This window comes from Strigops habroptila, chromosome 2 (genome assembly GCF_004027225.2).
Source record: "Strigops habroptila isolate Jane chromosome 2, bStrHab1.2.pri, whole genome shotgun sequence".
NCBI lineage: Eukaryota > Metazoa > Chordata > Aves > Psittaciformes > Psittacidae > Strigops > Strigops habroptila.
The window spans coordinates 19,852,872-19,872,636 of record NC_044278.2 but is presented as its reverse complement, the minus strand read 5'-3'; the positions used below and the strand labels follow the sequence as shown (position 1 = coordinate 19,872,636).

Genomic DNA, 19,765 nt, shown 5'->3' with positions numbered 1-19,765 from the left:
ATGGAAAAATGGTGGCAGCAGCAATCATGGGAGATGAGGGAAAGTCAGGCCTATCTAAAAAACAGGACAAACCTCCCCATTACCAGGAGGAAACCTAGAGCAAGAATGAATTGCTAATGGTTTAACTGTACGCTTTTCTCAAGTTGTTAAACCAAAGAGCACAGAGCATCCAGAAACCCTCTGCATTACCCTGTAGCTATCCTACAGGGTGAGCTCACCAAGGGCTCCCAGCTAGCTAAGCTGCAAGCTAGAAAGTCTAAAAGTCAGCCACAACCCTGCAAGGGGCTGTTTAAAGATACAGGCAGACCACTAATGAACCAGGAACAAAAGCTCTGCTTCTGCAAAAGACCTGACAAAGGTAGAGTCTCAAAAGAATTGCAAGAAATGCCAAGGCAGAGACAGTGTCTGGGCGCTTCTCAAAAGCCAGAGGGAGCCAAAAGAAAGGCTCCAGGTGCAGAGCTCTGCTCTGCTGTTCCACCGCATTGCAAACATGAACCTTCTCTTTCTGACACATGATGCCTTCGTGGCACAACCTTTGAGCGTCATGCACACCCCCAAGATCATAATTTTCTTCAATTCCACTTGTTACATTCCTTTTTTTTATTCCCTGAGATTCCCAATATTCGTCTGGTATCTTCCAATGAGAGACTGTTATTCATGTTGTTGTTCACGGATATGAAGAGCATGCAAAATCTGAAAGCAGATCTGAGGAAGCATTTCTGTGCACTCTCCCTGGAAGATAAGGTGCCAACACCCAATTTAAAAGTTTACTGTAGGCTTCCTATGGTCCTGGTCTGACTAATATACCCAGGTATCTCTTACATCAGAAAAGGCTACAGGAAGAAAGGCATACACAGCAAAAATAAAATGCTAGATCTTCACAGTTTTGGAGACTTCACAGAGGTTTTTCTGAATATGTAGGACTCTAATGTTGGCCTTTTGCAGCCCCCTTGGCACGGTGATCTTTGGCCAAATAGAAGATAAAAACTACTGAAATATCAAGATGACCACACAAAGCATTTGGAGAAAGCTACCTAGCTGCACACAGAAACAAGCAGTGACCTGCAGTGTTATCAGACAAGCTGACTGAAGCTTTACAACACACCACAAATGCCAACCACAGAAAAGCATGTGCAAAAGTCGCATTAATCCTTAGGTAAATTTAGATTTAAGTAACCCCATAATAATAAGACTGATAGTTCTGGCCATTTAAACCACTTAGCTACTTTGGCTTGGTACACTTGTTATTGGGCCACCTGAGCCAGGACACTACTGCTAACATCTGTTTCCTGCCTCTCGGGCCCTTCCTCAATCACAGCTTTCCCTGGACTCAGAGTTTGACTGAGCCAAGGAGACAGACGGTGCTCGCCCTCTCTCTGCAGACTGTTTGCTGCTCTGAGCAGCAAGAGGTGACTACAACTTCACATGAACTGGAGGGCGGGTGATGTCCTGCCTCATAAACCTGCAGAAACTGAAGGTACAGATTTTACAGAAGTTCTTTAAACACAGTTTCTTTTTTCACTTCTACTTCATTCAGTGCCTTTCAATTTTGAGAAAGAAACTTTTAAGCTTTGTTCAATTCATTTGCTAGTTGAAAGTGCAGAAGAAGAGTAGTTTAGACAAAAAGTAAAAAATCAGTCCTACAGCCAAGCTGCTGGCTATTTAGCCAGGAGAAAACAAAAGCCAGAAATACCATTTCACTGCTCAAGCTGAAAGACAGGTTCTAGTTTTACAGCTTACGTAAAGGCAAGTGTCAAACAATACGCCTGATTTCTGCTTAAACACTGACTCACTGAATAAAATCTATGTTACTCTTTTATACAAACAGTTCCTTTAAAAGCAGCAAAATGAAACACAGACAATATTAATCTGGACATGAACTTCTGCTATCCTTATTGAGACATGTCTATAATTATAACTGACTCCATTAGCATGTACTGGAGTGTACTCAAAATGTGGTGCATGTTGCATTAGACAACTATATATTATTATATGTTTACATTAAGAATTTACTTATCTGGTGCACCTTTTGAGACTAGCAAACTAATCACAGAATTAGTTGTTTTTTCTTTAAGATATGCTTGCAAAATGTAATCAGAAAGCGCATATAAAATTTTATCTCAGGCATCAGTGTGGCCTTTAATAGTAGTCAAGAGGTATGCCTTACAGAAATAAGCTGGGGCTTTTTTTCTGCCTAATTATTCACTGACCATTCTTTTCTCTTAAGGGAATGTTTCTTCCAAGAAATGTCACTTAGATAAGTATCAAGGTTGTTTACATTCTACACAAATGTTATGCTCTCAAGCTTTCATTTCTGAAAATGTCAAAAAGTAAGGGGGATGATGCTGTGCTTGTAAAAACATTCTTTATTAACAGAATGAGTCTCATGGCATTTTAGGTTTCCCACAAGATGTTTTTCTGTCTATCATTTTAGAACTTTTTCCCACACATCGTGTTCCTGATATAGGCTTTGGCAGGTTGCAAGATATGAGCTGGCTAGAAAATGATAGCTTGTTTTCAGCACAACCTTCGACTGTTAAGCATTAAGCACTTTTTGCACAAGAGAATTCAGACTGAGGTGCACACACAGAGAAAAGACGACAGTTTTAGTTGAGGAAAGCTGAAGTCCTGAAGGATGTCAATGACAGTTTTACAGAGACAACAAATCTTGAAACATACATCAGCCTTTCTTGCAAATTCTACACTGTCTTCATTCTGGTCTCCTAAGAGAGACTTGAGAGCATTTGACAGCACGCTTTCTTGCAAGTTTAGTGGAACATCAATATAGACACTCTATGAGGAACGTGTAGTTAAAGGACACACATAGACGAATAGCAGAACAAATACTGATCTTCAGGTACAAAAGAGGTCAGATCAGCCAGCCCACAATAATGGAATGACCAAGACTTCAAAGCGTATGCTCACATATTTTCTTGATCAGTAAGATCAATTTCCCATCTACTCCATTAGAGAATCAATAGGTGGACAGAATTTGATGGGAACAGTTGCACCTGCAGCCCAAGGAAGTTTCAAAAGCTGCAGACAGCATCACAAACTTGCCAGTTCTATTTTGTAAGCTTATACCTGTGCAAATATGCAAGAAGAAACAGGAGGCTCTGCTGACAGACAGCAACTGAATCATGGTCCTGTTGCAAAGCTTACTAATGTCATCACACTAACATTGCTAAACCCATGAATGTGAAAAAGACTTTAGTTGATAAAAATCAGAATTCATGTAAGGACAGAGAAGTCTCTAAAGCTGCCTGGACCACAGATATCTAATGGCACTTTTCATTTAGCATTATGGTCAGCTATCTGTTAAAGGCGTATTTAATGTTTCATAAACATAGAGTTTAAAACAAAAGTGCTTCTAATCAGATCTGGCAGGAAAGGGAGAAATGCATACATAGAATGAGGTAAGTGTGATCTTGCCCAGCTGAAGAACAGGGAATGGCAGAGCTTCAGGCCATGACTCACACAGACACTAAACAGTAGAGAGCTACAGATAATTCTCAGGTAAACTTTGCATGAGCCACTACGTCATCCTTCTCTACCCTTCCTGCATTAATCATGTCATTAGTAACCTGACGCAGCCCAAGAAGAATGTCTGATTTACAGGGAGCAGAGCAATGCTAGCAGAACAAACACTTTGGCAGGTCAAAAAAGGAAAGACCAACCTAAATTTCATTTTAGCTTGAACCACGCCCTACAAGAACAAGAGAACTAGGAAAAAGAAAAAACAAACCCAAAAAAAGGTATCTTCCCACCATGAGATTGCATACTTCGTTAAAAGTTCCTAATGAACCAGTTACTGAGAGTACAAATATGAAGGACACGCAAGAGCACACGATAAAGAACCAGCCCAAACATGTACCTGAACAAAGAGGAAAAAAAAACCCCATGCTTTCTTTTGAAGTTTTCATCAGTTATGTAATTTCCACATTAGTCTAGGTGTTTTTAAACAACTTCTATAGCATACAGTTGTGAATCAATTGTATGGTGAGTACAAAGCGTATTGTTAAGAAAGGTTCTGTCCCAGCCAGATATCTTGGTTACTCCACTAAAGAAAGAAGGACAAGGGGAAATCACTGGGGCAAAAGAAAAAAGTAAGATTTCAGAATTTCCTTTAAAAATTATTACTCTGGATTGATAGCACTCACTGTAATAAATGTGGCTATCATTTAAAATATTGCATATGGCTATTTCACCTTAAACATCTCAAAAAAGTAATGGTCATTTGAGGGATGGTAGATCACTTCCGTTCACTCTGAAGCAAATAAAAACCCCTGCAGATTACTTTAAAAGCAGAATGAAATTATCCTTAAGTTTCTTGAAGCAAAGAAAATTCTCACCCAAAACATGCAAGGGGTGAAGGGAGCAGCAGCAGCTGCATTAAAAAAAAGTCCACAGAGCCACTTCCTAGTAGCAGTTCTCAGAAGAGCATCCACAGCAAATGTGCTGAAGCCTCTCTAAGCATATGGAAACCCCACTGCTTATGGCTTTTTTTCAGGTTCTCATTACTTCATCCCTTTCTAAGTCTTCCTAAGTAGGGTGCCTATTATCTTAATGTTTCCTTCCCGTAGAACACTCCCTTTTCCCTCACTTTCCTCCCATTTTATCTTAGCATCAATCCTGTGAACTGACAAATTGATTTCTTAGCTTCATGACTTTAAATGACAGGGTTGCAGGCCTACCTTCCATCATAAAGCAAAGCTCTAGAAACTGAAAAGTCAGAAAAAAATATTTCACCTCTTCCTTTTTTCTTGTGTGTTTGACCCACTACAATGGCCACCTATGAGCTACTGATACCTGAATGTGTCACCTCAATTAAGAACAGCTAATTGTTTTGTTCTTACTGATTATTCATGGCACTCTCTTCTCAATATTACAAGTAACATATTACCAATTTTATAGCTAAACTGTTAAGACAATACCTCAAAATATTAGTGCAACGCAATAACAAAGAAAATACAACATTCATCTTCTGACACTGATTCGGAACACTTCTCAGTTGTGCCATGACAGTAGCCCTAAATCTCTCATTAAAATTCAGACCAAGGTGTTTTGAAGCTTTTCTCAACTTATGTCCCTTCCTGGCTTCTTGTTTTAAAGCCAGCACTGACTTGAGAGAAGCAAAAAACTGTTCAGTCCCATCATTGTTCAATGCCACATGCAGAAAACCACTAGTAATCCCAAACCTGAAATAGGCAGTAGTCTGCTTTACAACTATTCCCTTTCTCATCAGTTTTTTGAAGGCCAGCTAAAGACTACGTGGGCAATAGTGGAAAAATCAGAAGAGTCCCTACTTAGATAAACAGGGTTTGCCAGAAAATGGTAGGTTGGTAAGATTGATCTATTTGTGCTTCATTCAGGAAAGGTCTTCAGGACACTTTCACAACTTTGGTTTACTTTGGGAGGAATGGGGGTGTCTAGTTTGTTCTTCTTCAATTTTAAGACCTTCTGAAACCAAAGGAAAGATTTAGAGACAGAATGCCAACAACTTAATGCATATTCTACAGTGTATATGAGCACCCTAGAGAAAACCTGCCCTGATAAATTCCATCTTCTGCCTTGAGGAATATAAACCAGGTTCACAGTTTACATTTAATCTAATGGTGGCTTTCAAAATAAACACATCTCAGACATATCTAGCAAATACTCCTCTTCCCACACAGCATTCGAAGTTTCTCCTGAAAAAGGCCTTCCTTCCTGACAAAGACTTCAAGGATATCTTCCAAACTTGCCAGTAGCTTGCGTTACATACACACCTAAGAATTTTAAACTGACCTCTGTCCCCTCCAAGAAAGCCATCAGTCTGTTCCAAACGACCCACGCACACTCAGCAGAAAGCCAAAGCTCCCAGAAACTCTTTCAAACATGTAATCTATCTGTCCCAAGGGGTGAGACTGTGTCTGCCTCTTCAAGCACACAAAAGGGTGAAAAGAGCCTTCTGCAGTCTTAAATATCCCACAGCACACATCTGGTCCTTAGAAGCCTTTCCCTACTCCTTGCTCTCTGTGTCACTGCTTCCTTCCATGTCCACGTCTAAAAAGAGTCTCAAAAATTTGCTGACAACTTGGAAGTAACATGCACATGTGCTTTGCCAGCATAAGCTATAGAAAGGCAAGGAGGAGAAATACCCACAACCCACTTATGCTGCACACCTATTATAGCGAGGCTTTTGGGATTGGGAGCATGCAGTATGAATTCCTCCCCCAGGAATCTGCACTTTCCCCAAGGGAGCACGCGGCAGAGTTTGCATGGCTGTTATATGCCCCATGCAAATGCAGTTTTCTGGTGGTGGGAACTGAATTTGCTACCTTCTGCCAACTTAAAAACCTATCCCTAGTGAGGAATAACAAAAACAAAGAAACAAAACAGACAATAGCTATGGAGGTTCCAGAGGAATGTAATGACTATAACAAAAGGCAATAGCAGTAGTGTGACAAGGGTTTATTAATGGGTCAAAAACCAGGCTGAAATGACTCAAGACACAGAATCAACTCCCAGCTGGATCGCCTCAAATCTCCTTCAGAGATTGCAGGCCTTTGTGCACTTTGTATTCAGGTTCTCTTGGGACCATTAAAAAGAAGGCTCTATCTGGTCTTTCACCTCTCGGTCAGAAGGGTGTTCTACCAAAGCAGAGCAGCGTCACTACCAAAGAATCATAGAATGGTTGCTCAGGTTGCAGTCATAGACCAGACTGCTCAAAGCCCCATGCAGCCCGGCCCTGAACATTGCCAGGGATGGAGCATTCACCACTGCTTTGGGCAACCTGCTCCAGTGCCTCACCACCCTCACAGTAAAGAATTTCTTTCTTGTATCTTACATCTCCCCTGTTTAAGTTTGAACTCATTACCCCTTTTCCTATCCCCTTTTAGCAGAGCAGAAACAGCAGAAGCATCAAGCTGTACCCTCTTAATGAAGGTCAGCAAGTCAGAGCAGAGCACAAACAACTCATGCCAAACTGCCACTGGTGCAGTGCAAATGATTTTCTTAAAGTGATTGTAAAACTATGGTAAGAAAACACTGGTCAACAGAAGTCTGTACAAGTAGTACTAAAAGAGCACATAAACAGACTATAAGTCTGGAGAGAGGTGACAACACTGGAGCGACTTAGGTATTTTATCCCATTCTTTCAAGGGAAGGCATGTCTAACCATCTTAAATACAGCGTTGCTCCTTCAGAATACTACCAACCTTTGCCACTAATAGGAAGAAGGACTTTCATGCATCCAATACACTTCAATATTTCAGCTTATCAATGCATATGTAGGTGTCATTCTAAGTACGCAAGAAACAGCAGTGTGTTGTGATTCTGATCATTTCCACATTCAAATGTAGTTACTTACAAAATTGACACCTTCCACCCATCCGTGTCAGGCCTTCTCTCAATTATCCACCTTAAACAGCTCAGTATCACAAAGGTTAAAACATGAATTCAACAAAAATCTTAATTCCTTAGTTACAATGATTTAAAACAAAAAACCCAAACAAAACTCCTCCAAACAGTAAGTCCTACTCTTTTCGCTAACAAATCCACAGGTTTTCAAACAGAGCTTTATAAGCAGTAAGAAATTGTCTTCCTTGATGTTCCATGTGCACCATGGAACAACCTTTGAAGGGAACAGTCAAAACAGTGAGGTTTTAGTTTCTTTCAGATTACCAAAACAGGTGCCAAATTCCTCCATATATTTGATGGGGAGGTAAATGTCTATGAGAGTGTTTCAGCTGGATACCTAAAGAAGGAAAAAGACCAGAACGCACTGAGATGAAGAAGTGACAGTCACAGACCCGGCAGGAATTATGAACTGAACAGAAACCCACCACATTTTGGACAGGGGTGAGACATGGAACAGACCTCGCTACAGTTGCCAGAAAAGCAAGAGAAAGCCAAAAATTAAACTTGCTGCAAACCATTACTCAAAGAGTGACTCAAAATAGTAAAGAGCTGTTTGGTTCTTAAATAAAATACTGTGACAATATGTCAAGAAGCATTATGTTATCTTAGTATGACTTAAATATTTCGGAAAGCTATGTAAAAAAATGTTTCCTTTCTCGCTGTTTCGAGGGCTGAATTCTATCAAGAAAACTCTTCAGATCCTGCCATTACTTCCTTGGGGATTTAGCATACTGGACAAGTCACTGGTCTTAGCAAATGTACCAATTCACATCTAGTATTGTCTTAATAGCCCCTGCCCTGACTAAAGACAAAAAAGGACCACGAAGTATCTAAAAGTGCTTTACTGAAAATCAGTAAAATATTTTTTTCCTTTTTTTAAGCAAAAGCACAGAATTTCCTCATATACATCTTGTTGTTAGTCAAAACTCAGTATACTTTGAAGAAAAACAAACAAAATAACACACTTCATTGCTACAAGAAAACAAGTTAATTGTGATACATCACCTGACTGATGGATCAACATTTTTTCCCCATATCTTACATTGCTAGCTGATTTTGTACAGTGCATATTTACACAGCACTTCACATGAACATTTTTAATAGAGTGAAATTGTTTCAACCAACAATTAGTAGAACAGGATGCTGGTGCTACCTCTCTCCTGTGACTTCATCAGGAGCTGTTCAGGAATTACAGAAAGTTTTGCAAAAGGTTAGCCGTTCTTGACTTTAAAGACCAAATTCCAGGCTTTGCCATCAAGAACATAGGAGCTTACATCAGAAAGACACTACAGATCTAAAATCTAGCACCTGTAATGTTAAAAAGCAAAAAAACATAAAATGTAAGTGAGAACACAGGGCATCTGTAGTTTTAGAAAATCAAAATGCTTCTTTTGTTCAGAGGTGTTATTACAACCATTATGGCATTTGTTATCTTATTATACTAGTTGATAGGAAAGTGATCAAATGGCACATTACCTGAAAAAGTATGATGAATACTATCATGGAAGTAGTTGACATTACTTGACATTGATATAGGAGAGGAGACAATTCACCTCATCCAAAAAAACAGTGGGAAATCAACATAGCCTAGTAAAAGTTAGTAATCTAAGAGTTCAAGAAAGAGTTATCCAGAACACATGAGCTAACCCAGACTAACTGGTGCCTTCTCCCTTTACTCTGTCATTATCCATCAGTAATAGGTGGTTTAATACTAGAAATGTATTATGTGGTTTTCACTCTTGGCAATAACTTTGAGAAACAGCAGACAAATATAAAATATAATTCAGTTTGAAACAACTGTATGTGTATATTAAATGAGTTGCTACCAGCAAATAACAAAAAAATGCCTTCCTGTGTCCAAGTAATCCCATTTTCCTTTCCTCTTCTCTTCTGTTACATCCTTGGATAGTCTTCTGAAAACAGATCATGCTTGATTCACTCCTTGGCATGTGGTAGGGCTGAGTTCAGTTCCACTGAGGTCTTCCTCCCAGTAGCCTGCCTTCATCTCCTCTTGCACCTCGTCTGAGCTCCTTGGTCACATCTCCATGAAAAAGACAGACTGTTGCTAGTAGACCATTCGGTATCAATACTGTGGCATTCTTTCTCCTCCTGCAGCTGCCTGGCTGTGGGCTACACTTTTTGAAGGGTCCTTCGAGATCAGTGCCACAGCTTCACGAACGACGGAATTCCCAAAGATTAAATTCTCTATGTAAATTCTAGCAGCTAGAATTTGCTCAATCCCTACCAATACACACAACTATTTTTGAAACTATAGGAGAACACAGAAAAAACTACAGAAGAAACAAGTCTTTAAATGAAACAAAATCAGATATTAAATAGCAGTACTTGATTTTAATATTCTTACAGGCATCTGCTAGACTTCATAACAGTTAATCAGAAGAACATATTTTTCATGTGCAACTTTTCGAATGGTAGAAACTTTACTGGATCTAGTCTAATCCTTAATAAGTTATTTTATACAAATTTATGAAGCTAATGCTGAAATAAGGAAGTCAAAAGAAATCTTTCAAGCAATATTCGCTTATGCTTGTTAAAAAAAAAATCATCATCTACTTCTGAATTTTACTGCAGGTTCATATGACGAGAGAGACAATTCTGGACACAACCAAGAAAAAATTTATGGAAAACATCCCTAATATCAGCAGAAGTGCTCTGAACTGGTAGGAATTATTTTTATATGCATGTTTTTAAGTGGGTACTACTGAAAAGTATACAAAAAAAATACATAAGCTCATTTCTCATGTATTAATTTCTCTATAGGATGAAAATAAAGGGAACCTGTTTAGCTTAGTATAGAGCACTTTTTGTAGATAAATTGGTAGACTCACTAGTAGAAAATGTTAGATCTTTTAAAAAAACAAGCCATTCCTACTTTCTTGGGAAAACTTTAGAAGACTTTCTCACACTTTCTACGTGTAGTGAAAGTGTGATTTATCCACTTTTTATCCAGTAGACTTTTAAATTCTAAGTCATAGAAAGGGGCAGGGGGAGGGGATTGATTTTGTTCTGCTTACTAAGGAACTCTATTTGTTGCTAAAATTAATTAAAAGCTTGTTAGAGCTCAAATAAGTCTTTGCGTGTAAGGTAGATGTGAAAATGTGTTTGTATTTCTCCTGTACCGCATTTTCTAGCCAAAGCTCCCCCTTAGAAATAGTAAACAAAACTACTGAGAAAATATGTGAATCCTCCAGATGTTTAAAAAGTAGGTTCATATAGCCAGCGATGTCGTATTAAATACGTACAGTGGTTAACTCGTCTGCTTTTGCCATTTGCACACTAGAACAAGTGGCAATGGGGTTTTTTTTGACCGAAATAATGTTTCTGTAAACACGTTCTGGGATTTCACTGTTCCATTTAAATTAATATAGATCTTACAGTAAGTGGCCCTAGGAGAGAGCACATTTCTGATGTCTTTGCATGAAACACATATCTTCCTGCAACACTTCCTGTCTTGCACCCGTTTTTGGATATTATCACTGTTGTCTGACAAGAATGAGGTCAGCTAGAATTGTAAAGATACTTTACAGCAGCTGTCTGGCATTTCTTTGCAAGTCCATCAGCCTTTAACCCCTTAACTGCCCCACCAAAACAGACACTGTAGTCTTGCAGGAGCACCAAAGAATAATGACTTCTCAGGGTGCGCAGGTTGCTGGCCACTGAGCAGTCTCAAAGCGCTTAACTGGGGGACGCAAATGACTAAACTTTTCAGATGAGCAAAAAAAACCAAACCTCATGAACGAGCCACGTGATGTGAAATTGAGAAGCATTACCACCTTTGCAGCAGCCAGGCCCAAAGAGAGATGGGGAGGCAAGACAACATTTATTCAGAAGAAAGAGAGACGCTGTGTTTGAAAAACAGCAGAGAAAGACAGCCAAGTTTAAAATAGTAAGCTTTATCAGCAGTCTCCCAAACACACCTGGCTAAGTCTCAGCAAGTAAAACTTTACTGGTCCACTTGCTCTGCAGGACCAATAAAGCTAAACTAAATCTGTATAAGCAGCAAAAAATACTCTGAATTTACACAGAACTTTGACGTGACACAATAAACCCATCCCCAAAACTCTCATAAAACTTCCTGACGTTTTAAAACTAGCTGTCTTAGGTCACACAGGCTGTCAAAACGCTCTTTAATTCATTTATGAAACTGTATTCACACAATCATTAGCATAAGCTCTGTGTATGAATGAATCTTTCAGTAGCAAAAATTTGATCTGTATCAATTATGCCCATATTTCCATTAAATTAGCCAGAATTTGCACCCATGTTTTACTGGCTGAGGGAGGACAGACAGAGACATATTGACACTGACTGATGATATCTGGCATACAAGCTTCACCTGTATAAAAGTTAATGTGCTAATTTTTTTTAATAAAGTTCCACACATGGTGTAAATTTACTCCCAATCAGTTCATTGAACTGCATGGCCACCATTTTCATTTGAGAAGCTTTAAGACGATACAGGCTTACCACATCACCAAACCAAAGTTCTTTGTTGCTTTCTGACACCCTGTGTAAGAGCTGTTGAGGGGACAAGGAGAGCAGCTCTCAATCATATATGCAGCCTCTCCAGCTCAGGCACCAAAAGAGGTTGTGAGAGAAGAGCAGCTGGGAGCGCAAAGTATGTTTTTAAGAGGCTCAGTTACGAGACTGATGAGAGACAAAGAGACTGTGATCATGCAGCACAAATGTCCTGATAAGACGCGATTTCCACAGCTTCTTACTTTGCTTTTGCATTATATGTTCACAGGTGTTGCGCACATCCTCACCCTGTTTGTACAGTGAGCCTAGCTTATATCTTGTTTCAAGGATACTGCGATGATTTTGTGATTTAAACCATGATTTAGTTACAATATTACAGTTGGCATAGTTTCAAAAGAGCAGCGTTCCTCCTTAGGCTGTGTACCGCTCACACTTTGCAGGTTTTTGGCAGTGAGCAACTTAGCTAATCCGTTATCATACTGCAACTCTTCAGAGTGCATACCAGATCTAAGAAAGCATTTACAAACTCAGCTTGCAAAAAAAAAAAAAAAAAAAAAAAAGAAAAATCTTTCACAAAACTCATTCTGTCTTGCAAAAAATCTCTGTATGATTTTGGCTGCTTCTGTTCCCACCTGAGGTAGGGCGTATCCACATGTAATACTTTATACATGCGCGTGCAGGCCTGCAGGGCAATCCTCTGTGCTTCCTTCCAAATGGCAACTTTTCAAAAAGCAGTTGCCACTGTGTACCTTACTGTGTACAGTAACTCAAGCTAAAGGCTGAGAAGCAAGTCAACACACAAGAAATTAGCTCAGTTTTGCCTACAGTAAAAACCAAGCAACACAAACGAAAAAGTAAGCAATCTCCAACCACTCATCTGGCTCAAGAATCAAATTATAGCTTCATAACACTGTACCAAGATGTGCTGCAATAAATATTACACTGCCCTAAAGAAATTGTTAATGTCAATCTGGCATCATCATTTGTCAGTAGAAGATCTCTTCCTGCCCTCTTTCTTCCAAACTAGCTGGGTCTCCGTGTCAAACTACAGGTTGCCTCGAAGTTCTGTTTGCAACTGGCTCTTTGGATGAGTTAACACCTGATAAACAGCAATACCAAACATATAGCTCCTTTATAAAATCCCAGGTTTCCGTAGTTATGGACAACTAATGGAAAAACCCTAAAAGCTGAACTTCGTGTAACAGAGATGAGATGAAACAAGTTGGGTCTTTTTCCCACAAGCCATAAACAAAAATATCAGATGCATGCAGCATGTTAGGAGACTATAAAGCCGTAAGGGGCCACAGAAAAATACAAAGATGGCTAGGACATGCTTCCTTTAAGCTGGTATCATTATGTAGCATCACATCAATAGGACTGGAGTTTTATATTGTTTATTTTTTGGCTAGGTTTTAAAATATGTTATTTAGCACAGGGAAGAGGCAGATGGATTTGAGTAAGGAAAAACTGCTGTTCCCAAAGAATTTTCAAATTAATTGATCACTACATACATTTTAACTCAGTATTATAATGGAGAGAACAATTTTGGGTCAAAAATCAGGTAAGTTTTGTGTCAAGCAAAAGAGAAAGTAATAAGTAACACTGTATTCAGTTATTTCTAGCATCTAACCACAATCAGTATCTCTGCCACAAGAAGTTACATCAGTTGACAACGCTCAAACTGAGAACTAGGCAAAAGTATCTCTAACTATATGGGCAAAATTGTCCATTTTCATAGACTTTCCCCTCCCTTCTGTTCTAAGCAGAAGATAGTACATTTCCGCAAATGAGATGATGAAGGAGCAAGATCTACAGGCAAGCTGGCAGAGCACACAGGTAACAGGGAATGTACGGCATAAGACCCCCAGAGCTCCTATCCAGCATAAGTCATCAGATGCCACCTTCTAGCCTAAATTTCTGAACAGATAATAAAAATTCATTTAGGAAGAAATTATTTCAGAAACATTATGCCAGGTTAAACCTTCCTGCCTTTTCAGCTCCAGAAACCTAAAAGAACCAACTTTTGAGAATTATGCATTTACCAGTAATTCTATCTTTGTTATTTTAGCACAAAGTCAATGCTTTACAGTTCCTATTATCTTACATCCCCCACTTTACAGGGCAAAGACAACTTACTAAATATCTTAGGAAACAAGAAAGTATTTCCCAAAGCCAAAAAATTAGAAGATGTACACTATTGTTTACAGTTGGTTTCCAGTTGCCCTCAATTTCCTTCTTTTTCCATAGCTATAATAATTAGAATAAGTATATATTTACTGGTTTATATATGTACATTATTAAAAAAAAGAATTAAACTATAATAGACCAGAAACACTTTTGGGTTTTGAAACAATTGCAAAAGCTACTGTGTTCCTGCAGGCTCAAACAACATCTCAAATTAGTTTCTCTTGTGTTCCATACACATTGGCACCTAACTGTTCAGATACAAGAAACTTGTTCTTTAGGGACAAACTATCTTTGATGAAGCGAGGAAAAACTGTCCAATCTTACAAGCAGTTTAAATTATTAATTTTAGCTTTTACTTACTGATGAATCACTGACTTGACCTTAATCTGGCTTTAAATGTCTATAATTAGCTTTTTCATGTGCCTGTTGCAAGGCTTATGCACATGTACCTTGGTGTTAAAGGGGAAAGAGGTCAGGGAAAGAACAAGGGAAACTGGTTAGCAAGATTTAAGAAATGCCAAGCATTGTGCAGAAAATCCAGTCTGAGAGAAACAAAAGAAAGTACAATAAAAGAAACAAACAGCTACAGCTATTTCACCTGATACATATAGGTTTATTTAAAATGTTCACAGCACCCTTCAGCAGACAGTATCACAACACCTATCCTAAAACATTTACTATTTAAGGCATGCAAATGTTCAGTGGTTCACTTAGTTTAACAAAAGCAGACAGCAGCAAGAAGGAAGCCTAAATCATTTTGCCAAAGCTAACAGGAAGGCAACCCGTGACAATTTGGGTGCAGATTCTGCTCTGGAAATCTAAGGACCAGGAAATATAAATGAAGGAAAACTTCATAAAGTCTTACAAGGACTGCAAAATAATTTCCAAAGGAATGCAGAAGAAGTCTCATCCCTTGTGGTACCTAAAAGTATATGGAACAAAACAGTAGAAAATAACCCAAGGAAAAACCCACTACTGGCAAGTTGACAGGCTATATGGAATATATTTTTTTACTTGCATCTCTGACTTCTATTAACATTTTTGTGGCTCCTGAGGCAGCAAGGTAGGAGCTCTGGTTTATACTCCATAAACACAAGCCAAAACCCTCCCACAGTTCCATTTGGTAATGTCAGCTTAACATGCTCAAATACACACAGACTTCTGACAATGAGTCAAGTTCCCATTCAGACACAAATTATGCCAAAAAACACCCAAGATTATTTCAACTAATAAACACTTGGTTAAAAAACATGTCAAATCAACTTGGTCTTTATATCAATTTAATTGCCTCTTACCACAACCATTGCCTAAGCCGTAGCATGCTGCAGGAAGCACCAAAAGATAAAAGCGATTGAAAACATTCTCACAGCACTCCCCTGACTGTCATCGCTTCCCTGGTTGCACAAAGCTAAGGACTTTGCACCAGAAAAGAGATTCACCAGCAACCGGGCTTCTGTTGTGAAAATAATTTTAAGGGTGTCAACATCCTGACTCCTGAAGATTGGAATTCAGGACAAATACTGCACCAAAATTAAGTTCTTAAAGGAAAGGACAGAGTCTTGTATCCCGTCACGGTACACAGTTTCAAAGCTCTCTCCAAATGTTGTCTCTTGATTCAACCTTCACAGTATCATTCTTATAAAAAGACATCTTCTTCATGAGAAATACAATACTTCAAAATATGCGCAATGTTACCCCAAGTTTATACAGATGCTGTTCATTAGCATATTTATTCTCTTTATAAAACTGTGACATTTGGACTTCAGATTTTTCCAAATTCCATTCCAACTCCCCTACTGAGTTTGTATACTGAGCATTAAAAAGACAACCAAAGTGAAAAATAAAAACAAAAAAATTCAACACAGGGACACAACCAAAATGCAAAATAACTTGTGAGATGTTGAATTTAAGATCCTGAAATCATCTTCTCCAAAACATTGTTCTTTCCAGAATTTAATACACAGTTACAGTAATGCAGAAGGCAGAGCTGGTGTGGTTAGCTTTTCCCCAAGAGGCAGAATCTCTAACAGACCACTCTGACAAGCAATTAGAGAAAAGCAAGGCAAATTTCTACCAGACAGATGAAAGGAATACAGCAGACATGCATTTGACAGCTAAAACATTGACTGGAATAGCAGCAGGTATAAGCATGGAGAAAAAGACTGAAATCTCTTAGAGACTCTTCTACCACACTAAAAGCTGGATCTCCTGAATAGGACTGAGCCACACTTGAGAGGCTAAGCTGAAGTGTACCTTTTCCATAAAGCAAGCCTTCTTCCTTTACAAGTACCACACTGAGGCTAGCCATGGACAAATAAATAGGAAATTCACTCAAAATACTTCAGAGACAGAAGTTCTTAAAGACAACCCAGTCCAACTGAAAACACATGTATCCAAACATAATGTCCTGTCTCCATATGTATTTCCTCTTACAGAATGGTGACATGAGCTAAAATTTCATTCCCACTGTGAGATCTCTTGACGACTCATGGAAAGATGAATCACTATTCTCAATGGAAATAATGACTTGCGACAGCTATAACTTCTGATGTATGAAGTATCACATGGGCAAAGTTAGAGTGACTCCCTGCTGTAAATAATTAGCAAATTGCAACAAAATGTATTTCACTACCTAGCTTTAAAGGGTACTGAAGAATTAATAGTCTAGAGTCTCACCCATGCTACAGGATAAATGCATGAGGAAAGCTGAGTTTGAACTAGTTCCAAAACCTTTCTGACAGGGGCCAAAAGCTGATGCTTGGGACAAGAGCAGTTGGGAGCATCAACAGAGTGAGCCTTCTCCTAGCACGCCCTCAGTTGCCATTTAAGGATTTAAGCTGCCTCCAGAACATTCTGCCAAACTATCACAACCAAACTGATCTTCTGTGAATCTCCTTACTGAATGCACTAACACCTCTGGCCTCAGGGATATCCTATGGCGCTGACCTCTACAGTTTGACTATGTGCTGTGCAAGGAAGCACTTGGTTTCAATTTTGTGGGGAACTGATTCACTGAGCATCTCTTGGTTATCATGCATGAGAAAATAATTATTTCCATTTACTTCATGTGTGCTGCTCAGGATATCCACGTCCTAAATCAGACGCCTCTTACACATTTTTTTCCCCATTTGAACAGTCATGGCATAGCAGTCCTAGGAGATAGAGCACAGGTAACCTGGTAAGGGAGATAGGGAATCGACTGCATCTAAAACCCAAAATACGTTTGCACGAATGCATAATGATGCTTTCTCGTTTCGGTTACTTGGTTTTTTAAAGCTCTGTGGTTTCTGACCAGTGCTAGAGACTGAGCTGAAGAGGGATCCCCTAAGAAGCCCTCTTTTCTCAGTAACGGTTGCTAACAACTACCTCAGGACTTCTGCTTAGAGATATCATCAGAAGCACCTAATTAAATAGGTTGATAAGCCATCTATTTTAATATGTTCCTGCTACAACTCTGACATCAATTCTGCAGGGTTTCAGAATAACAAGTTGTGGTATGCTGCACTGAAAAAGCAGTTCAACATCGTTGAGAAGCAAACTGATTCCTTTCAGAAGAAAGAGTGCAAACAGGGAAGGAAGGAGTTTTCATACCTAGCTTTTTTTAATCAACCGGTCTCTTCACTCTCCTGCTACACCTCATGGAGAAAGCAGGGCTTCTCCTGAGCAAGAATCCAGCCTTGGATTTGTGGAAGTGCCCTTTGATAGCCCCATCCCTCTTCACTGCCTATAGCCAGCTAGGTTAAGCACATATGTACAGCTAGTGTGCAAACCTTTCCACGCACTCCTCTGCATATCTGAAAGCAAACATGTATATTAAGAGATCTTATTCTGGACAAAGAATCATCTTCTTTTACAACATGTCATGGCCACAGCCCTTACAGTTTTCCCTCACAGTAGAGTAAGTGTGCATATATACACTTAGACATTTTTAAAGGTTTTTTTTATAGAGATATATATATATAAATACATAGGAGCCTTATTTGTGTACAACAATAGGGCACAGTGTTATTCAGAGGCTTCCAGATGCTCTGTTCAGTTCAACCAACATGCATGGCTTCTGTAAAACAAAGATGAAACACCAACCTTGGCGGCCACTTCCCAAAACTGTCATACACGTGTTTTGCCATGGCCTTCTTTCCTCCCTCCTTACAGATTCTTTTGTCCCTTCATCCTTCCAGGCCATCCTGCTGTCCCAAGGGCAGCTGGTTAGGAGGTGCAGAGGTTCTCTGCACTCCAGCACCAAAACCTGAAGCCAGGCTGGACTGCCTGCTCAGGACAGGGGGCACAGCAAGGGCCTGTGGTACCCCTAGAGCAGTGCTGGCAAGCACCATCATTCCAGTGGTTAGATAGCATCACAGAATGGTTAGTGTTGGGAAAGACCTTAAGGATCATCTGGTTCCAACCCCCCTGCCATAGGGGCAGGGACACCTCCCACTAGACCACGTTGCTCAAGACTCCATCCAACCTGGCCTTGAACACTGCCAGGGATGAGACATTCACAACTTCCTTGTGCAGCCTCACCAGGGCCTCACCACCTTCACAGTAAAGAACTTCTTCCTTATATCTAACCTGAATCTCCCCTGTGTAAGTTTGAACCCATTACCCCTTGTCCTATCACTATAGTCCCTGATGAAGAGTCTCTCTCTGGCATCCTTGCAGGCTCTCTAAATGATGGCTGAAACACTGCCTTTGTTGTACCTGCCAAGCCATGAAGCAGATGACCAGGGCCATGCTTAACAAGGCAGCTGCAAATTCGACAAAGCTATTTCTTACAAGTATTGTACAAGCCCTTTGGGAAGGCAGCCTTAAATCTCCACAGGGTTACGTCTTGCACAGGTGGCCTGTATAACTTCACAGGATCCTGTTCTTAAATTTTTTTCAAAGCCTGCTCACTACATTTATTACTGTAGTTCTGACTAAGCCTCCAAACTATTTTTATGGGCGCTGAACAATAGTAATCATTTAGGATCAAGTTCAACCTGCTAAACTGAATTGTATCTAGTTCAGATCCTTAAAACCCCACATCTCTGACAAATCCTGTTGATCACAAAACATAAAGGATATCAATTGGGATAATGTTGATTTACGAGATAGATGAAGAACACCACAAGAACAAGAATTTGCCATAAGGCTTCATCGTTCAGACCCCTAAGAAATGCAATGCATTTTTATACCCTCTTAGCAATAACTTCATTTTGAAATGTGCAATGCAGATGTGGTAAGGTAAAGATGATCAGGTTTGTGAATAATGACTTACCAATTTTTTCAGTGTCGTTTAAGAACCCTGCCTATGACCTAACAGCACATTAAGAACATATCATTCTTCAAATAAAGCAACACTAAAACTAGAACAGCGATTTGCAAAAGGCTATTTCCATTTTATCGAAAAAATGACTGAAGATTTTACTTAACTCTTTTGATGAGCAGAAAAAAAGAAAAAAATCAAGACATTCGACTTATTTGAAGAGCAACTTAAAACCACCCAAATTTAATTCAATTTCCTGGAAAGAGGCACTACTATTTACTGTTGAAGCATATGCCCGGAACCATATACATTGTAAAGAAATCACAAACTAACCTTAAAGAGATGGGTAAGTTTCAGCTCTACAGCTCTAATTTGCAAGAAGCTGAAGTTATGACAAAAACAATTTCACTATGCAAATGCTCTGGGGATAAA

At 39.3% G+C, this 19,765-nt stretch overlaps 2 protein-coding genes across 3 annotated transcripts in view; one reads left to right on the top strand and one right to left on the bottom strand.

The window, feature by feature from the left end:
* The window catches only part of CMSS1 (cms1 ribosomal small subunit homolog), a 236,103-nt gene that overhangs the window by 117,353 nt on the left and 98,985 nt on the right, over positions 1-19,765 (bottom strand). The window lies entirely within an intron of this gene.
* Positions 1-19,765, top strand: part of FILIP1L (filamin A interacting protein 1 like) — a 203,898-nt gene that overhangs the window by 86,749 nt on the left and 97,384 nt on the right. The window contains exon 3 of the mRNA XM_030477168.1: positions 9,994-10,082. The gene's annotated coding sequence lies outside the window, so the exon portion shown is untranslated. The remainder of the gene's footprint in view (positions 1-9,993; positions 10,083-19,765) is intronic.